Source organism: Lissotriton helveticus, chromosome 1_1, assembly GCF_964261635.1.
Source record: "Lissotriton helveticus chromosome 1_1, aLisHel1.1, whole genome shotgun sequence".
NCBI classification, from domain to species: Eukaryota; Metazoa; Chordata; class Amphibia; order Caudata; family Salamandridae; genus Lissotriton; species Lissotriton helveticus.
Genome location: NC_136057.1, coordinates 1,051,450,361 through 1,051,465,282, shown reverse-complemented (window position 1 = coordinate 1,051,465,282; position 14,922 = coordinate 1,051,450,361). Strand labels below are relative to the sequence as shown.

Sequence of the window (14,922 nt, the reverse complement as noted above, 5' to 3'; positions counted from 1 at the left end):
GTTGATTTTGATTATATACTGTATCCCATACCATAAGAAAATAATTTTTTATTTTTTTTTTAAAAGATAAGCGTAAGATAAATCGTACATGTCCCGAAAAAGACCCCAGGGAAGATAACTAGCTTTGTGATGAAAATGAACATAACATAATGTGTATTTAAAGCACAAGTTCACCCAGAAGGGTATCTTGTTGCTGAATAACATATTTTGTTACCCAATTCAAAGGTGCTCATTTTATCGACCTCAGCAGGATGAAAGGCCCACCGCTAGGTTTCGTACCTGTGAATATGAGGTTGAACAAAGGCCCCTACAGTGGATGCATTAGTCCACTAAGCCACCGTTGCTGTAGCCAAATGTAGCCTTGACAGTAGGTATCTAGATCATGGGTACTCGCAACCATTTTCCCAAGGGCCACAAATTTTGGTCTGTTATGTGACCAAGGGCCGCAACGATACCAGCAGGGTGACGATTCTGGTGGGGGGGTGCAAGATAGCTTTGAAAGTAAAGGTATTCCAAAAGAAAAGGGGTGCTTGAAAACCTAGTCACTTCTTTATCTTCAATTAACCTTTAAGTAAAGGCCTGCTGTATATTTAGCATCTTTTTAATATTAGCCCTGAATTGAGTGAACAGCAGCCCAGTGCTGTTGTTGATTAGGGGCCGCATGTAAAGGTCAGGAGGGCCGCATGTAAAGGTCAGGAGGGCCGCATGTGGCCCCCGGGCCATACTTTGAGTATCACTGAACGAGTCAACGAGATCATGATATTTGAAATGAATATGCAGATGCCATGGTGTTTTTGTCTTTTATTGTGTTGATGTGTTGTAGTGAAAGATGTTCATGTTATTTTTTTGTCAAATTTGATAGGCCAGCATTTAAAAAAAAAAAAAAAGGTATTTTTGATAAATTTGAGGAAGTACAGGTCATTGAGTAGGAACAAATGTTGCAATGCATGTTCCTATGTATTGTATGGGGAAGGACTGGAGAAGCTTCATCTCCACACAACTAATGTTCTGTCCCTAACTTACCACTGCATGACCAAATCTGCAAAGTGGAATCAGGCCCTTATAATCAGGGCCACTTGAATTATGCGATTGTGCAGTGATTTTTTGAATAGTTATAGATTTGCCGCATTTGGCACATAATCCAACATCTGCTGCATAATCTGCATATTTTAGCAAAAAAATGTGTTCTTGCCCAAACAGTTCAAAAGTTACTAAAAATGCAGTGACACGTGTTGCCGTGCAGTGGAAGGCCCTTTGCCAAGCTGGACTGGTCACCTTTCTGCTGCTTATTGCTATATTTAGGTATTAAACAGGTACTAATAACGTGCAACCAATGCCCGGGCAGTATTAAAAAATTTAAAAATGACAAAATAACGACCTAATACTATTACAAAAGATGCCGTTCTTTTCTCCAGAGTTTTATATAGCGCAAACTTGGCCCGAAGGTAACGGGTATCAGAGCGATTTACATGAGCACTAGTTGCGTTACACAAGGAGACATTCTTTTTTGTTAGGCACGGGGAGATTACGTGATTTGCCCAGAATCACAGGATGTTGTGCGTCGTTGCCGAGACTCAAACCCAGTTTCCCATATTTGAGGGCAACCACCCAAGCCATTTGGCCACATCCCCTCCCCAAATGCGTTATGCAGCATCATTTTCCTTTTTTGCCACATATTTTACTCAACCCGGCCACATATTTTGACCCTCTCCTGACGCATAATTCCAGCAACCCTGTTTATAATCTTACAAATCAATTAGTAGAAGAAATTCTGCTGCATCTAAGCTCAGTGCTTGCGAGCGCTGAAACGGAGGGAAAAACTATGCCCACAATACCATTCTTGAATAGTTGTATGGCTTTAAACCATTGACATTTGTGGCCAAGCCTAATTTCTCCTCATCCTAATCAGTCTAATCACCCCATCTTAATGAGATAGCTTGTGCAGTTTAAGTTTTATTTATCCCTACGTCCATTGTTTTGCTCTAAGCAGTATTTTCTGGACTGGCCAAGGTTTAAGTCACTGCGTCCACTTCTTCCTCCACTGATCCTGCTCTTTTTGATCAGGCACAATAGCCAGCCAATTGCATTCCTGCCTCTTTCAAACTCTGGGCGCCCCCTGAGGAAGGCTATTGATTAAGGGAACGCGAAATTGCAACACTTTTTTCTCACAATTTTAATGATGTCTCTAAAAGTTTGCAATTTCACGAAGTTCCCGATTTTTACGCTTTTCTGACTGTAGTATGAAACGCTGGACTTCGGTCACAATTTATGTTGCAAAAGGATACCTTGCAAAGAAAATTTATAAGACATTTTCTATCTTGGGTGGGCTTGGCTAGAGCGAAACATATTTTCCAGTGCGCTGAAAATAATCGTGCAAAGTGAAGAAAGTTGTGTGGCAAAAAACTTCATAAACATAACATTGTAATTCTGTCCGTTTTTAATTGCTGTCACCTTGTTTCCTTTCGTAAATAAGGAGATGTGCTGTTTCTGTTGTTGTGCCTCACAGTGTATATATTGAATGCTCTTTGTAAGTGTTATCTCCATCCCTCTGGCAGTACTCATGATGTAGTGAGAAACCAGAGTATCTGTGATGCTGTCAGTGTTCTGTGTGGTGGAAGGTGTAATACTGTCATTTGAGTGTTTTTATCGTGGGCAAATAATCACCATTGCTGCTGGTTTGTGCGATTCGGGGGTTTGTCTTCAGAAATGTTTGAAGTAGAGGCAAGTCTTGCTTCAGGGTGGTGGACTGACCCTCACCCGGGTGCTGCTTCTGGCCTGACCAGTAGTAAACTCTAGATCCACCCTGCAGACTGGATGCCACTGGGTTGGAGGTGCTGGCGGTGACACCGCCACTCTAACCCCCGGGCCGCCAGCCCAGCATATGCTAAGGTAAGAACATTCCTTAACCACTGGAGGCTGAAACAGGGCTATCCAGTGGTTGATTTCAGCTGGTGGTGTCTGGTGCTGGCACAGACACTTAATTGTCAACACCAGCACTTATGACAGTCCGCCACATGGTGGCGCTGCTTGTCTAATTTACAGAGGAGCAGAACAACTTTTGTTTAATAATTCAATATACATTAAAAATGACTAATACATGTCACCCAAGCCATTCCCTTAGCTTTGGGGGCCTCGAATAGTCTGGTTTGTCAAACCTGTGGGAGTGTGAGGGTTAGTAGTACTGTTGGTACTGTCATTGGCAGTGGCAACGGGTGGTGCAAGCAGCAGTGGCCTCCTGACCAGGGCCCTGGAGCTTTTTCTTCTTCAAATTAAGCACTTGGCCTATCCAAGAGTGCCCCACAAACCAAAGGGACTAGGGAAAAAAATAAACCTGGGAGTGAAGGAAGAAAAGACTGAAAAAAAGCAAAATGAGAGGGAGTGAAGATGACAGGTTGCAGGGGCGAGCGAGGGGAGATGGAGAGATGAGGAGAGTGTGATAGTACCATTGAGAGGGAACAAGAGAGAAGCTGACACCAGGAGAATGAGCCCTGAGTACAATGGAATGATAACAAACAAGGGAAGGCAAAATAAAAACGTGTTACCCTGAGCAAACAGAGAAAATGAGAAGAGCGCGCACTAAAAACCTCAGAGATGGAAGACAGCCAAAGTGATATCTCTTGATAGGAGTGACACGCGCACACACACATTACAGAAAATCTACACACACACACACACTGGTTCAATTTCAAAGTCAACAGGAAACTGAAGAGAAGGGCATCCTTTGAAGAGGGGAGACATGGAAGAGAGATGAAGGCGCAGCTCAGTGGGAGCTCTCCGGCGACTGACACCCGCCCCCAACCCACCGAGAACATTCTGCTCACTGACATAACCCGGAAGATGTCGAGAGTGCCAACTGACACAAGAAGCCCAAGAGAGGACATTGTTTTCAGAGAGGTACCCAATGCACACAGCAGCTTTAACAGACGGGTACCCACGGGATACCCTGTACATTACCGACAGCATCATTAGTGAATTACAGCAACATCAAGTGTGCTCGTGGAATGACAACCGGAATGAGGGCCGTGGCAGCATTTTCATATTCACTCACCCACCTATACACCCACCTAGGTGGATGACATACATACCACCGGAACCTTAACTCTGGGGCGCTGCAGCGTGGGAGCTTTCACCACTGCTGCCCTGTTGCATCTGTTCTTCAGGAAGAAGAAGCTTGCACAGGGGGCCCTCTATGACAAAGGGACGCCTGCTTCCCTGCTGCCATGCTGTGCCTGTTTTGTGAGGAAGAGAAGCTTACACTACTGCTGCCCAGTGTGTACATCTCATGAGGAGGAGATAATCTTGCATTCCTATTTCTAAAGCTGTTAGATTGCTCATGCCCAAGCTGCACCTGCTCTGTGAGAAAGGGAAGCTTGCACAATCAAAAACCCACATTCTTACAAGGTTACACTACCACTGACATGATGAGACTGGTGACAGAGAGAAGCTTTCACTGCTGCTGCACCTTTTTAATGAACAAGAGGCACTTGAGCTGCTGTGGTCCAATGTTTGCAAGCTCTGTGGTGGAGAGGAGCTTGCAGTGTCAATGCTTGAGGAACACTCATTCTGTGAGGACGGGAACTATCTGTTTTGTGTGTGTGATGGAATCCTGTGCTGCTTTTCCTGCTTCTACTATTAGTCCTTTACCCATCTCTTGTGTTAGTATAATGATCCCAGCTGCTGTCTACACTGTACCTCTGTTGTGCTCGTGATGATTGGCACACACCTTTTCACTCTGAAAAAAGTTCCAATGATTGGCATTGCCAGTGCTTGTTTTAATGCACGATGTAAATGTAATAGAGTTTACATTTGTTTTTCCTTGTGATGTTAGAGCAGTTTTCGAAATGGACCAGGCCCTTTGAAAACAGGTAAAACATATCTGACAAATAGCTTTATGTCTTAAGTGACGGCTTTAGTAATTCCTGGCTTGAAAACCAATATAAATTTAGGATTTTATATTCCGAGCTCATATAAAGCATACCTATAAATGCCAGAATACAACATGCTGTTTGACTGACACCCCAGGACTAGGTCATAACAGCACATGGCACAGAGCTACTTGACTGAGTTGTAAAAAGCAAAATAAAACTCAGTTTACGATTTTGTGCTTGTTGCCTTGGAGGGAATCAATATTTTTTCTAGGAGCCAATGAAGCATAAATACTCAAGAGAGGGGAGGGTGGGAATGGCCTTTCAAATGCAGGTGCCGGCATCCTATTGCTAATGGTCAAATATTAGCACCCTCCGAAAACAAAGTGTTTGCCGCAAAGATCTTATGTACAGAACAATATGAGCCTTGGGGCCTTTAGGACACAGTGGCACCGTCATGTGATTGTGCTGTGTGTAACAACAGAGCAAGTGCCTTAAGAGGCACAAAACAAGTCTTAAATTCTGGTACCCAACTTCCTGGGCCGAGCTTCGAGCCTGGCACACGTGCAGTGCCCGTGGGACAGAAGTAGGCATGTACCAACCTGATTGCTGCACGTGCTGCCAGTGAGCCTCAACATCACGTGAGGGGATCTCGTAGATGTTTCTACAGCACCACTGGGGTAACCTATAAATAGTGCAGGATCACTAGGGTTACCTTTTACAGCTTCACCAAAGGCGTAGGCACTACAGCATATGCAGAGGATTATCCAGAGACACTATATTATTACCGGATGCGCACAGACACTACAGCTGCACAGCGGGATTACCACACAGTCAGTCCCACATCACCAGAGGAGTTCAACATAAACACCCCTGATTCACCAGAGCGTCACCCCATGGAGAGTGCATCACCACAAGGCTATCCATACACACTCCAGTATCACTAAAGCGGTACCTTACAGAACCAGCGCATCACCACAAGGCTGTCCATACACACTCCAGTATCACTAAAGCGGTACCTTACAAAACCAGCGCATCACCACAAGGATATCCATACACACTCCAGTATCACTAAAGCCGTACCTTACAGAACCAGCGCATCACCACAAGGCTGTCCATACACACTCCAGTATCACTAAAGCGGTACCTTACAAAACCAGCGCATCACCACAAGGATATCCATACACACTCCATTATCACTAAAGCCGTACCTTACAGAACCAGCGCATCACCACAAGGCTGTCCATACACACTCCAGTATCACTAAAGCGGTACCTTACAAAACCAGCGCATCACCACAAGGATATCCATACACACTCCATTATCACTAAAGCGGTACCCTACAAAACCAGCGCATCACCACAAGGATATCCATACACACTCCATTATCACTAAAGCGGTACCCTACAAAACCAGCGCATCACCACAAGGATATCCATACACACTCCATTATCACTAAAGCCGTACCTTACAGAACCAGCGCATCACCACAAGGCTGTCCATACACACTCCAGTATCACTAAAGCCGTACCTTACAGAACCAGCGCATCACCACAAGGATATCCATACACACTCCATTATCACTAAAGCCGTACCTTACAGAACCAGCGCATCACCACAAGGCTGTCCATACACACTCCAGTATCACTAAAGCCGTACCTTACAGAACCAGTGCATCACCACAAGGCTGTCCATACACACTCCAGTATCACTAAAGCCGAACCTTACAGAACCAGCGCATCACCACAAGGCTATCCATACACACTCCAGTATCACTAAAGCCGAACCTTACAGAACCAGCGCATCACCACAAGGATATCCATACACACTCCAGTATCACTAAAGCGGTACCCTACAGAACCAGCGCATCACCACAAGGCTATCCATACACACTCCAGTATCACTAAAGCGGTACCTTACAGAACCAGCGCATCACCACGAGGCTATCCATACACACTCCAGTATCACTCAAGCGGTACCTTACAGAACCAGCGCATCACCACAAGGATATCCATACACACTCCATTATCACTAAAGCCGTACCTTACAGAACCAGCGCATCACCACAAGGATATCCATACACACTCCATTATCACTAAAGCGGTACCTTACAGAACCAGCGCATCACCACAAGGCAATCCATAAACACTCCAGTATCACTAAAGCGGTACCTTACAGAACCAGCGCATCACCACAAGGTTATCCATACACACTCCCGTATCACTAAAGCGGTACCTTACAGAACCAGCGCATCACCACAAGGCTATCCATACACACTCCAGTATCACTAAAGCCGAACCTTACAGAACCAGCGCATCACCACAAGGATATCCATACACACTCCATTATCACTAAAGCCGTACCTTACAGAACCAGCGCATCACCACAAGGATATCCATACACACTCCAGTATCACTAAAGCCGTACCTTACAGAACCAGCGCATCACCACAAGGCTATCCATACACACTCCAGTATCACTAAAGCCGAACCTTACAGAACCAGCGCATCACCACAAGGCTATCCATACACACTCCAGTATCACTAAAGCGGTACCCTACAGAACCAGCGCATTACCACAAGGCTATCCATACACACTCCAGTATCACTAAAGCGGTACCTTACAGAACCAGCGCATCACCACAAGGATATCCATACACACTCCATTATCACTAAAGCCGTACCTTACAGAACCAGCGCATCACCACAAGGATATCCATACACACTCCAGTATCACTAAAGCCGTACCTTACAGAACCAGCGCATCACCACAAGGCTATCCATACACACTCCAGTATCACTAAAGCCGAACCTTACAGAACCAGCGCATCACCACAAGGCTATCCATACACACTCCAGTATCGCTAAAGCGGTACCCTACAGAACCAGCGCATCACCACAAGGCTATTCATACACACTCCAGTATCACTAAAGCGGTACCTTACAGAACCAGCGCATCACCACGAGGCTATCCATACACACTCCAGTATCACTAAAGCGGTACCTTACAGAACCAACGCATCACCACAAGGATATCCATACACACTCCATTATCACCAAAGCCGTACCTTACAGAACCAGCGCATCACCACACGGCTATCCATACACACTCCAGTATCACTAAAGCGGTACCTTACAGAACCAGCGCATCACCACAAGGCAATCCATAAACACTCCAGTATCACTAAAGCGGTACCTTACAGAACCAGTGCATCACCACAAGGTTATCCATACACACTCCAGTATCACTAAAGCGGTACCTTACAGAACCAGTGCATCACCACAAGGCTATCCATACACACTCCAGTATCACTAAAGCCGAACCTTACAGAACCAGCGCATCACCACAAGGCTATCCATACACACTCCAGTATCACTAAAGCGGTACCCTACAGAACCAGCGCATCACCACAAGGCTATCCATACACACTCCAGTATCACTAAAGCGGTACCTTAGAGAACCAGCGCATCACCACAAGGCAATCCATAAACACTCCAGTATCACTAAAGCGGTACCTTACAGAACCAGCGCATCACCACAAGGCTATCCATACACACTCCAGTATCACTTAAGCCGTACCTTACAGAACCAGTGCATCACCACAAGGCTATCCATACACACTCCAGTATCACTAAAGCGGTACCTTACAGAACCAGGGCATCACCACAAGGCTATCCATACACACTCCAGTATCACTAAAGCGGTACCTTACAGAACCAGCGCATCACCACACGGCTATCCATACACACTCCAGTATCACTAAAGCGGTACCTTGCAGAACCAGTGCATCACCACAAGGCTGTCCATACACACTCCAGTATCACTTAAGCCGTACCTTACAGAACCAGTGCATCACCACAAGGCTATCCATACAAACTCCAGTATCACTAAAACGGTACCTTACAGAACCAGCGCATCACCACAAGGCTATCCATACACACTCCAGTATCACTTAAGCCGTACCTTACAGAACCAGTGCATCAGCACAAGGCTATCCATACACACTCCAGTATCACTAAAACGGTACCCTACAGAACCAGCGCATCACCACAAGGATATTCATACACACTCCAGTATCACTAAAGCGGTACCTTACAGAACCAGGGCATCACCACAAGGCTATCCATACACACTCCAGTATCACTAAAGCGGTACCTTACAGAACCAGCGCATCACCACAAGGCTATCCATACACACTCCAGTATCACTAAAGCGGTACCTTACAGAACCAGCGCATCACCACACGGCTATCCATACACACTCCAGTATCACTAAAGCGGTACCTTACAGAACCAGCGCATCACCAGATAACACCACGTAGGCGCTACGGAATCATCTGACAGGAGCTTATACCCATTGCTGCATCATCCCATAGATGGTAGAGATCCCCAGAAGAGTGACCATAGACACTACAGAATCAAAGAGGGCACCGCACAGACACTATAACCTCCCTGGATGGGAGCCTGTAGCTACCACAGCATGTCTACGGCAGTGCTTAATATGAAAAAGTATAAGTACCAGGGCCCGCAGTTCTGCTCAGAAGCCCACGGGCGGCGCCATCGAAAACCAGAGGGCCGAATACCAAGGCTGCCTAGTGTTGATTCCACCTCGTGCCTCTTTCATCCACCCCCAGACACTCCCTGGTCCTTTATCTCACTATTTCAGGTTCTTTTGCTTTCCTGCTTTCTTTCTTTGTCACTGTTTCTCACTCTTCCTCCTTCTTTCCATGTTTTGTGTTTTACTCTCTCTTGCTCTGAATCAAAGCCTGATGAAGTACAATAAGTGCTAGTCCCAAAGTTGAAGGCCAGTGGGCTCACCAGCAACCACCTAATTAAGCACCGGTCTTTGGACACCCCTCAATTGAGGCTGCAGTGTGCATGCATTGCCCAAAGACACTACTGTGTCACCAGAGGTGCACTCTATGGACTTTACAGCACCACAGCGAGGCATGCACAGACCCACAGAATACAAGAGGGGTGCTGAAAGGCACTCAAGTGCCACAAACATATCACATGCACAGTACAGCACCACAGAGGGGTACACAGGGACAATACAGCACCATCGGGGCACTCCATACACACAATAGCATTAGCAGACGATACCTCTTAGCTGCTACAGAATTAACATGTATGTTTATAGCACAGCATCACCATGGAAGCAACTCGCACTGTATCATCATAAAGAGAGCCCATACATATTACAGCATCACCAAACTGCCCCAGGTACTTCAGTGTCACCAAAGATACCACACAGACACGTCTGCATCAACAGAGGGGCACAATCAGGGCATAACAGTATTAACAAAAGGAGTTGATATTACTTCATCAGAACAGCAGTTCGCCATAGAGGCTACAACATCATACGGGTACCGCACACACAGGACAGGGTGAACACAATATTACCATGGTTCACTCCACACACCTCCACAATAAAAGCTTGGAGGTATTACTGTCTTTCAATATCACCAGAAGCAAAGTAGACTGCCAGACAGACAATGCTCCATTGGCAGAAGGACACTACATGCACACTACACCTTCAGCTGCAGTGTATCCCATTGACACTACAGCATTGTGAATGGAACTCTCCACATGCAATGCCACATTAGTAGAGAAATACAGATGGACACTACAACTTCTCTAACAGGATTACCAATGCACGCTACAGCATCACCAGAGCAATAATCCATGCACACTACAGCTTATCCAGAGGCTGTAGTGTGCCTACAGCATCTCTGCAACCCTAGGGGGTATTCTTTGCATACTGCAGTATTCCCGGAGTGAAACCTCATGCCCAGATCAACAGCATCACCAAAGGAATGCACAACAGGCCCCAAAACATCGGATTATATAAATCGAAAACAGGAGCTGCCTGTTAAACCAACTAGGAGGCGGGGGCATTAAACATATAAAGCACCAGTCCTTATGAACCAAATCATAAATCGCGAGAGTTTTAGATCTGTCTCCAAGATGAAGCCATTTAAATACAAACAAACCCACCACCTACTTGTCTGCGGATTCTGTGTTCACACTTCTGCTTGCACTACAAGGATACAGTTTTCAGGTTTGTGAATAGCTTTCCAGAACATGCCTAGTTAGTACACGAAACCTTTACCAACATCTAATCATAAGCGTGTCGCTAATCAATAAACCTATTATAGAATCATACACATATGCTTTTTACCAATAAAAAAGAAACCTGAATGAATTCGAATAATACTATATTAAAAAAATGGATACATACAATGAGAAATGTAAAAATGGAATTCCAATAATCTGGGAGCCTATGTATCATATACTACAAAGAAATACTGTCTCCGAAAATCTGCTTGTCTTTAGTTTAGAATATGTAACTAATGCGCCCGCGCCCACTAAGGCCTGGATCACAGGTGGCCCATTAACCAGATAACAGAAGTTATAAATTGTGGGGTGAAGTCAGAACCGTCTTGTGAAACACTGCAAAACTGTGCTTAATTTGAGCTCACCCACCAGCACTCCTTTTTGGGGGACCAGCACTTCTTTTTTCTGGACAAACTCTGGTGCAGAGCAAAATAGAGAGAAAAACACAAAAACTGGAAAGAAGGAAGAGAAACACGGAAATAAACAGTGACAAAGCGAAACCAAAGGGAGAGAGCAAGGATGAAAAAGAGCCTGTGAGAGTGAGATAAAGAGGCAGAGATGGTGTAGCGGTGGATTATAGCTCCGTGTGGGCCTCTGAGCAAACCTTTGGGCCCCAGAAACACATATTCATCTACAAGTTAGGTATTGCTGGGATAAAACATGCAGAAATGGGAGTGAAAACGCCAATTTTCCAAGTTATTCCACAGAATCTTGGATAAGCCATGTTTCCCTTCCCCGGAATTAATGTGACACCCTGTAACAGTAATTCTGGTGCAGGGAAATAAGTGAGATAATTCTGGGGCACTTGTAATCACAGCTTAAGTGTAGGGCCGGCTTTAGCTCTGGTGGCGCCCAGTACAACAATCTTTTTTTGGTGAACCCTCATGACCTTCTTCTCCACTGATTCCCTCAGTACCACCCTTCAGCAGTGTCCTTCATGTCTCCATAGCCCCTCTCACATGTATTTCATTTATTTTCTAGCACTACTTATACCAGTGTAGTGTGTCAGAGCACTTTACATCATACACACATTATACAGAGACAATGAATCAGACCTATATAAATCAATGTAGAGGAAATGTCGAATAAGGAAGGCAATGAGGATTGCAAGTTGCAGGAATCATATGTCATCCATACTAGTAGCAGTTATAAGAGTGTTTGGTCTGGAGAAGCACAAACTCGGGATTTAAAACGTAACACAGTGGTTGTGGTTTGAGTTGGGTTTACCAATAAGAATGCATTTCTACCCAAATTAACCATTTTAAGCTACATTAGGTTAATGAAAGACTGGGGAAAAACATGACATTCTACCCTGTACTTTGCAGTTTGGATGCAGCTCTTTGATGACAGTTCATAGCTCGCTGTGGTATATTAGGATTGTACCCTATGAACTGCAAGTAACAAAAGGATCTCTGTGATAAAAGCGGTAACCCACTGAGCTGTCCACATAAAATACAGGTCTGTGATCTGCATGGTACACGTTCTTTGTACTGCTTTATGATGAGTCAAAACTGCCACTAGAGAAAACTCTGATATCTCCCCAGCAGGAGCATTAACCACCAGAATTATCTTGACATTTTATTGTTGCCTGAAAACTACTGGATACACAAGGAACTCTGCAGTAGGTGCCTTTAAACCCAAAAGTTATTTCTGAACACTGCACCCCGCCCTCGACCTCAGCGCTAGGTGCAGCTGCACCGGCCGCACCAACCTAAAGCCAGCCCTGCCGAAGTGTAAGGTTTTGACCAGAGTGGGTAACTTCACCTGGGGCGGGGTTAGACACCTCATTCCTCATGCACTCCTCTGTAGTCCCGGAGGTGCACACACTTCCCATGAATGGACCGCTAGCAATGGGGGCTTAAACAGCACAATGCTTCAAACACAGGACTCGCCCACACCCAGGTTCCCTGATTTATGCGAGGACATTCTTGGCTGCTCAGCCAGCCCGCTGTTCCTCCTTATGGCTTTAGAGATTTTTGGACAGCACCCAAAACTGCTGCAAACTGCCCTTTTTGTTGGCGCTTTGATATATAGGCTGGGCCCGAGATCCAATTGCGCTGTTAACCACCAGATGCTCTCCATACACGGAGCAATTTGCCTTTGCTTCTTCTGTTCATTGCATTTGGTAATTTCCTTGAAACCTTTGTGTCAGGATGCTCTTTGCATTACTGTGCGTGTCACTGTTACTAGGCAGCCCGAGGGACGTGCAGCTGCTGAGCCTCCTCCCGAGGCGCCTGAACCGGTACGAGCACAGCTTCCTTCAGTCTACCTACCGTGTCACCACTGCATCGAGTCAGAAGTCTGACAACAGTCATTGAACCACACAGAGGGCCAGAGACGGGTACCGGCTGCCCATCCTTACAGGTCACCTCCCTGTCTCTTTGTTAAGGTGCTTTGTCACCTCCTGACTGCTACCACAGAGTCACACACACTGCCCCCGGAATATTGAGGTAGGAATCTTGATGGCACCAAATTTTATGGACACAGCATTGAAGGACAAACTATCGAAAGGTTAAGTGTGTCTAGATTTTATATACCTACTTCACACACACACACACACACACACACACAGACACACACATATATATATATATATATATATATATATATATATATATATATATATATATATATATATATATATATATATATATATATATCTTCAAGGCGCATCGATTTGGAGTTAAGAATAGTAAATCTTTACTTCCTCTGTATACACTTACCTTTCAACATTTTGGTCCTCAATAATCTTTCTGCGATATTCGTCTATTACTATATTGCTAGTGGTGATATTATATAGTACACTTGGGTCATACCAATGCAATGCTGCAACATGCGGTACACAAATACCAATAACATACCATTCAGGCCCGGACTGGCCGTTGCGGGCACCGGGCAATTCCCCGGTCGGCCGCAAGGGTGGGGGCCGTTTTTGGGCCCCTGGGGGCCGTTTTTGTGACAGGGCCGTTTTTGCAGCAAAGCTGCAAAATCGGCCCTGTAACAAATTCGGCGGAAAAGCGGCCCTGGTAAAGAGCTTGGTGGAATCCCCCCCTCCCCCAGGGGGAGGAGGGGGGCCGGCCGAGCACTTTGCCAGGGCCGGTTTTGGTTCCCAGTCCGGCCCTGATACCATTACACAACCTAACCTTGCGAATGCCAGTGTGCACCTTACCGGTGACCTTGGAAAGCTCTGAGGCACTACAAAAATGCCGAAACCAAGCGGCTGAGACAGAGTAATTGGTGTATATAGGAGTGTGTACTGCAGAACATTGTAAAGAATGCAATCATGCTAGATGAAACAGAAAACATTTAGAGCTGGGGTTAGAGTGTGGTGAATGGGCTACTCCATCACAAACCTGACCGATACCCTGTCTGCCGTATTATTATGTCCAATGGCTCTTGTAATACGGCAGGCGGGATATCCATCACGTTTGTGATGGAATAACCCATTCCACTGAACTCTAAATCACCCCCTTAATTCCCTATTCCCCCACCAGCCCAAACTAAGTGTGGAGTCTATCCTGCCTCCAGCTCAAGCTTTACTCTAACACCATTCATACCCATGTATGATCCTAGACCTAGCTTCATTCAATTCCTATTCTTGCTTCATCGCTCCTTGCCTCACTCCTAAAATTGCCGCTGAAAGCACAATTTGTAATAATTGCATGAAGCTTAAGAATTGAATAATGCTAACATGCGCTAAAGTTTTCATCCCTGACCTCACTGTAATGAGATTAGGCTCATTACATTTACTTCCTATGCCTCCATTTCAACGGTAATACTGAGTCAGGCGAAAACTCCATTTTGCTCCCAATTTGCTATTAAAACCCAGGCACAGATTGGACACACAGGGAGAGGTAAAGGGTGTTAGAAATGGGATCCCTGGCTGGCCAGGGCTTGCGCCAAAGTCAGTCAGAGACCACCACTCCCAAGTCAGGGCAAGG

The 14,922-nt window shown here is 45.4% G+C and overlaps 1 protein-coding gene across 1 annotated transcript in view; it reads right to left on the bottom strand.

Annotated features, from left to right (window-relative positions):
- Nucleotides 1–14,922, bottom strand: part of SHANK3 (SH3 and multiple ankyrin repeat domains 3) — a 2,381,185-nt gene that overhangs the window by 1,621,883 nt on the left and 744,380 nt on the right. The window lies entirely within an intron of this gene.